Source organism: Zea mays, chromosome 1 (assembly GCF_902167145.1).
Source record: "Zea mays cultivar B73 chromosome 1, Zm-B73-REFERENCE-NAM-5.0, whole genome shotgun sequence".
NCBI lineage: Eukaryota > Viridiplantae > Streptophyta > Magnoliopsida > Poales > Poaceae > Zea > Zea mays.
In genome coordinates this window covers 60565969-60573140 of record NC_050096.1, presented here as the reverse complement: position 1 = coordinate 60573140, position 7172 = coordinate 60565969, and the positions used below count along the sequence as shown (strand labels likewise).

Genomic DNA, 7172 nt, shown 5'->3' with positions numbered 1-7172 from the left:
ATGGGAGGAGATTGCAGGGGCGATGATGGAGGGTGCGGCCACAACGACGATTACCTTTCATCGGGTGCGCGGAGCGGGTCTCTGGTTTGGGAGCGACCTTCCATCGGCGGACGCGCGGTGGGGGAGGCGGCTAGGTGAAGCTGTGCGAGCGGGTGCGCGGATTGCGGAGGCGGTCGCGCGGTCTCTGGTTTGGGGCGACCTTCCATCGGCGTCCGCGCGGTGGGGGAGGCGCCGAGGCTGAATCTGCGCGACCTTCCATCGGTAGACGTGGACGCGCGGATTCTACGGATCGCGGAGGTGGTCGCGCGATCTCTGGTTTGGGACGACCTTCCATCGGCGTCCGCGCGGTGGGGGAGGCGTCGAGGTGAAGCTACGCGACCTTCCATCGGCAGACGCAGACGTGCGGTGGGGAGAGCGTGCGATGGGAGCCGGTGGACGTGGATTCTGCGGACGCGGACGCACGGTGGGAGTGCAGCGCGGCAGAACACGGCGCACGGAGTGTGGACGCCTACAATGGTGTCTTATAGAATAGTACAACATCCTCAGTGTTATAGAATAGTACAACGCACGGGCACACAAACATATTTAATATCCATAAAATAAAAAAATAAATTTAAAATCAAAGTGAACATATAGTTCACATATCATATATCAAACTAATAAGCACAAATATTACACCTTAGCTAAAAGGCCGAGAAATATTGCTCTCAAAAGCTTTTTAATATGATGCCGTGTTAGTACAACATCCTCAGTGTTACAGCAGCACTACATTGCTCGGCAGTAGCAAATAGGGTAGCCTGAATAGCTGGCTCAAAGATTTCCTTGTATAGCCTCTGAGATCGTACATATTGAAAAGCTCTTTTGCAGTCAGTACAGAGGAAGGTATCAACAATAATCTAAGAAAGATAAATGATTATCAAGACATGTAGTACAAGTGACACATACAATAATCTGAACTAATTGGATAGACAACAAAACTTATCTAGAAATGTCATAATCTTTCAATTACCATGGTCCTAATCATTGAAATAGCTTGCCATCTCTCAAATAGTGGACAAGATATATGGAGAGTAGTACAAGAAAAGAGTGTGCCAATTGAGTAGTCTGTATAAAAGCAAACATAAAAGACCATTATATTTTGAGTAATGGTTGATTAGGTTAGTAAATACCATTTTCAAAATTCACTAATCGGCTACAAACGTTGGCTTATTCAAATTTGTTACTGCCCTATATTCATGCGAATCATTATCATTACTATTTACGTTACATTTTGTGAAGAAAACGACACCATATTGTATATCTAAATGCATAAGAAAAACTATTTATCTAGTAAACTAAAATAGCTTATAATTAATAGATATTGATAATGTTTATTATATATATTGATTAGAGACAGTTGGAATTATATCACAGGCTTGCCATTTTGTTGACAATCGGTGCTCGCTGGTGTCTGCAAACAGTTCTAGAAACAGAAACACAATTTTGCAGTCATTGGCTGAGAACCTGGAAGACAAATACTTGTTTCAAGCAAAACATGATCAATGATCCAATGCTCATGTCGTTCATGGAGGTGAGTGGGAACCTATAACAGATAACACCGCCTGGACCCAGCAAAGCCTACGTTGATCAACCCACGAGTAGGTTCTCCGCTTTGACTTGTGCCAGGACATCGTCTTCAAAGAACGCCTGAAGGGCTTCTACGAGTGCCTTTGCATCGCTATCATGGACTATCAGCGACATGTTAACCTGCTCAGGATGAAGACGTGTTGAATGTCAGTGCCGAAAACATGCATATGACAAACAAATTTTGCTCAATTTGGTTTCCTTTGATGATAGGTGTTGTGACTAAGAACCATGGATGCAACAAGCCAACAAGTACTGAAAGGGAAATGTGCCCTTGGGCCATTTCTAAGTATTTTGGTGATTGAGTGTCAACACAAGTGTTTAAATGTGAATCAACGCCCCTGGATGAACAAAGTGCAAATCTAGAGAAAAGGTATGTTTCTAAGTCTTAGTACATTGGTTTTGTGTACTAATATATTTGTCTAAGTGTTAGAAACAGATAGAAGAAGAGAAGAGAAGACTTGGCTGTGTGCAGCCAAGGGGCTGTTTCGGTCTGGGGCACCGGACTGTCCGGTGGTGCACCGGACTGTCCGGTGGTGCACCGGACAGTGTCCGGTGGTGCACCGGACAGTGTCCGGTGCACCAGGATGCCTTGGCCGAAGAGGCCGCTCTCGGGTTTTTTCTCCGGCGACTTCGGCTAAAATTCACCGGACTGTCCGGTGTGCACCGGACTGTCCGGTGAGCCAACGGTCGGCCGGGCCAACGGTCGGCCGCGCGATCGGCGCGCGACACGTGGCCGAGCCAACGGTCGGAAGGAAGCACCGGACTGTCCGGTGTGCACCGGACATGTCCGGTGCGCCAACGGTGCGCAGATCTGACTCTGACAGCAACGGTCGGATGCGCTGTTTAAGGAAACAAATCGGGCACCGGACAGTGTCCGGTGTGCACCGGACTGTCCGGTGCGCCCGACGACAGAAGGCAAGGATAGCCTTCCAGATGTGTTCTCAACGGCTCCTAGCTGCCTTGGGGCTATAAAAGGGACCCCTAGGCGCATGGAGGAGCACACCAAGTATTCCTACAACTCTTCTAAGCACCAAGACACCAATCTCACGCATTCGTTTCATTGTGATAGCATATAGAGCTCTTGTGGAGTTGTGAACTCTTTGTGTTGCGTTGCGAGCTCTTGTTGCGACTTGTGTGCGTGTTGTTGCTCTGATTTTCGAGTCTTGTGTGCGTTGCTCATTCCCACCTTACTCCGTATTTCTTTGTGAACTCAATTGTAAGGGCGAGAGACTCCAAGTTGTGGAGATTCCTCGCAAACGGGAAAAGATCAAAGGAAAGAAAAAAAACACCGTGGTATTCAAGTTGATCATTGGATCACTTGAGAGGAGTTGAGTGCAACTCTCGTCCGTTGGGACGCCACAACGTGGAGTAGGCAAGTTTTGTACTTGGCCGAACCACGGGATAACCACCGTGTCAACTCTGTGATTGCTTTCTTGTGGTTATTGTGTTTTGACTCCTCTCTAACCACTTGGCCATACTTGTGCTAACTCTTAACAAGTTTTTGTGGCTTAAGTTTTGAAGTTTTACAGGATCACCTATTCACCCCCCCCCCTCTAGGTGCTCTCAATTGGTATCAGAGCCGTTCTCTTCAAGAAAGGGACTAACCGCCCGAAGAGATGGATCCTAAGGGGAAGGGAATTGTGATCAACGACAAGGAGAAGGAGTCCTTCGTCAACGAGCCAAGGGATGACAAGTCAAATGACTCGGGCTCGGGCCACAAGCGAAGAGATGGGAAGAAGAAGAAGACAAGACACATCAAGGAGATCGTCTACTACGACAGCGATGAGTCCTCTTCTTCCCAAAAGGACGACGACCACGACAAACAAAGGAAACCGGTTAATTCTAACTTTTCTTTTGACTACTCTCGTATTCCGCAAAGTTCAAACTCACATCTGCTTTCTATTCCACTCGGCAAGCCCCCACACTTTGATGGGGAGGACTACGGATTTTGGAGCCACAAAATGCGTAGTCACCTATTCTCTCTCCATCCTAGCATATGGGAGATTGTAGATAGTGGAATGCACTTTAATAGTTCGGATAGTCCTATATTCATTAATGAGCAAATCCATAAGAATGCACAAGCTACTACTGTTCTTCTAGCCTCATTGTGCAGGGATGAATATAATAAAGTGAGTGGCTTGGATAACGCCAAGCAAATCTGGGATACCCTCAAGATCTCTCATGAGGGAAATGACGCTACCTTGCTCACCAAAATGGAGTTGGTGGAGGGCGAGCTTGGACGGTTCGCGATGATAAGGGGCGAGGAGCCAACTCAAACATACAACCGGCTCAAGACCCTTGTCAACAAGATAAGGAGCTACGGAAGCACGCGTTGGACGGATCACGACGTCGTCCGCCTAATGCTCAGGTCATTTACCGTTCTTGATCCTCATCTCGTGAACAATATTCGTGAGAATCCCAGGTACACAATGATGACGCCCGAAGAAGTACTTGGAAAATTCGTGAGCGGGCGGATGATGATCAAGGAGGCAAGATACGTCGACGACGCGTTGAACGGTCCACTCCACGAGTCTCAACCCATTGCTCTAAAGGCAACAAGGAGCAAGGAGTCGCTACCTAGCAAGGTGGCGCAAATTGAGGCGGCCGGTCTTAATGAAGAAGAAATGGCCCTCATTATCAAGAGATTCAAGACGGTGCTAAAGGGTCGCAATGGACAGCCGAGCAAGACTAAGACCAAAGGGAAGCGATCATGCTTCAAATGCGGTAAGCTTGGTCATTTTATTGCTAACTGTCCTGATAATGAAAGTGACCAGGAAAAGGGAAACAAGAGGGAAAAGAAGAAGCATTATAAGAAGGCAAAGGGCGAGGCGCATCTAGGCAAGGAGTGGGACTCGGATTGCTCCTCGTCCGACTCCGACAATGAAGGACTCGTCGCCACCGCCTTCAACAAATCAACCCTCTTCCCCAACGAGCGTCACACATGCCTTATGGCAAGGGAGAAGAAGGTATGTACTCGCAACTCTACCTATGCTTCTTCAAGTGAGGACGAATCTAGTGATGAGGATGAAGTAGATTATTCATGTTTGTTCAAGGGCTTAGATAGATCTAAGATAGACAAAATTAATGAATTAATTGATGCCTTGAATGAAAAGAATATACTTTTAGAAAAGCAAGAGGATTTGTTGTATGAAGAGCATGATAAATTTGTTGAGGCACAAAAATCCTATGCTTTAGAAGTTAAAAGAAATGAAATGCTTTCTTTTGAACTATCTACTTGTCATGAAACCATTTCTACTTTGAAAGGTGTCAACAATGATTTAAATGCTAAATTAGAAGTAGCAAATAAATCCAACTCTTGTGTTGAACATGTTGAAATTTGCACTAGGTGCAAGGATGTTGATATTAATGCCTGTAGTGAACACTTAGTTTCCATTTCAAAATTGAGTGATGAAGTGGCTAGTCTTAATGCTCAACTTAAGACTAGCAAAAGTGATTTTGAAAAACTAAAATTTGCTAGGGATGCCTACACGGTTGGTAGACACCCCTCAATTAAGGATGGACTTGGCTTCAAGAGGGAAGCCAAGAACTTAACAAGCCATAAGGCTCCCATTCCCGCCAAGGAGAAAGGGAAGGCCCCTATGGCTACTAGTGCTAAAAGGAACCATGCCTTTTTGTATCATGATAAAAGACAAACTAGAAATAGAAGTTATGATGCTTTTGATTCATATGTTTATGATTCTCATGCCATGTTTGCTCCTAGTTCTTCTTATGTGTATGATAGAAATGTTACTAGGAGAAATGTTGTTCCTAAAAGAAATGTTGCAAATGTTCATAGAAAAGTAGTGAATGAACCCTCTACAATTTATTGTGCTTTGAATGCTTCATTTGCAATTTGTAGAAAGGATAGAAAAGTAATTGCTAGGAAGTTAGGGGCAAAATGCAAAGGTGATAAAACTTGCATTTGGGTCCCTAAGGAAATTGTGACTAACCTTGTAGGACCCAACAAGAGTTGGGTACCTAAGTCCCAAGCCTAAATTTGCCTTGCAGGTTTATGCATCCGGGGGATCAAGCTGGATTATCGACAGCGGATGCACAAACCATATGACGGGGGAGAAGAAGATGTTCACTTCCTACGTCAAGAATAAGGATTCCCAGGATTCAATTATATTCGGTGATGGGAATCAAGGCAAGGTAAAAGGGTTAGGTAAAATTGCAATTTCTAATGAGCATTCTATCTCTAATGTATTTTTAGTAGAGAGTCTTGGATATAATTTGCTATCTGTTAGTCAATTATGTCATATGGGGTATAACTGTCTATTTACAAATGTAGATGTGTCTGTCTTTAGAAGAAGTGATGGTTCACTAGCTTTTAAGGGTGTATTAGACGGCAAACTTTATTTAGTTGATTTTGCAAAAGAAGAGGCCGGTCTAGATGCATGCTTAATAGCTAAGACCAGCATGGGCTGGCTGTGGCATCGCCGCTTAGCACATGTGGGGATGAAGAACCTTCACAAGCTTCTAAAGGGAGAACACGTGATAGGATTGACTAACGTGCATTTCGAAAAAGATAGACCTTGTGCAGCTTGTCAAGCAGGTAAACAAGTGGGAGGAGCACATCACAGCAAGAACGTGATGACCACTTCAAGACCCCTGGAGCTGCTGCATATGGACCTCTTCGGACCTGTCGCCTATCTGAGCATAGGAGGAAGTAAGTATGGTTTAGTTATTGTTGATGACTTTTCCCGCTTCACTTGGGTGTTCTTTTTGCAGGAAAAATCCGAAACCCAAGGGACTCTCAAACGCTTCCTCAGGAGAGCTCAAAATGAGTTTGAGCTCAAAGTGAAAAAGATAAGAAGCGACAACGGGTCCGAGTTCAAGAACCTTCAAGTGGAGGAGTTCCTTGAAGAGGAAGGGATCAAGCACGAGTTCTCCGCTCCCTACACACCACAGCAAAATGGTGTGGTAGAGAGGAAGAACAGGACGCTCATCGACATGGCGAGGACGATGCTAGGAGAGTTCAAGACCCCCGAGTGCTTTTGGACGGAAGCCGTGAACACGGCGTGCCACGCCATCAACAGGGTCTACCTTCATCGCCTCCTCAAGAAGACGTCATATGAGCTACTAACCGGTAACAAACCCAATGTATCGTACTTTCGTGTATTTGGGAGTAAATGCTACATTCTAGTAAAGAAGGGTAGAAATTCTAAGTTTGCTCCCAAAGCTGTAGAAGGGTTTTTGTTAGGTTATGACTCAAATACAAAGGCGTATAGAGTCTTCAACAAATCATCGGGTTTGGTTGAAGTCTCTAGCGACGTTGTATTTGATGAGACTAATGGCTCTCCAAGAGAGCAAGTTGTTGATTATGATGATGTAGATGAAGAAGATGTTCCGACAGCCGCTATACGAACCATGGCGATTGGAGAAGTGCGGCCACAGGAACAAGATGAGCAAGATCAACCTTCTTCCTCAATTATGGTGCATCCCCCGACTCAAGACGATGAACAGGTTCATCAAAAGGAGGCGTGTGATCAAGGGGGAGCACAAGGTGATCAAGTGATGGAGGAAGAAGCGCTACCGGCACCTCC

The 7172-nt window shown here is 45.5% G+C and overlaps 2 pseudogenes; both read right to left on the bottom strand.

The window, feature by feature from the left end:
* Positions 1–521: 521 nt before the first annotated feature.
* On the bottom strand, positions 522–703 carry LOC111590652 (uncharacterized; annotated as a pseudogene).
* Positions 704–1626: 923 nt separating this feature from the next.
* Positions 1627–7172, bottom strand: part of LOC103634936 (aspartokinase 1, chloroplastic-like) — a 46902-nt pseudogene continuing 41356 nt past the window's right edge.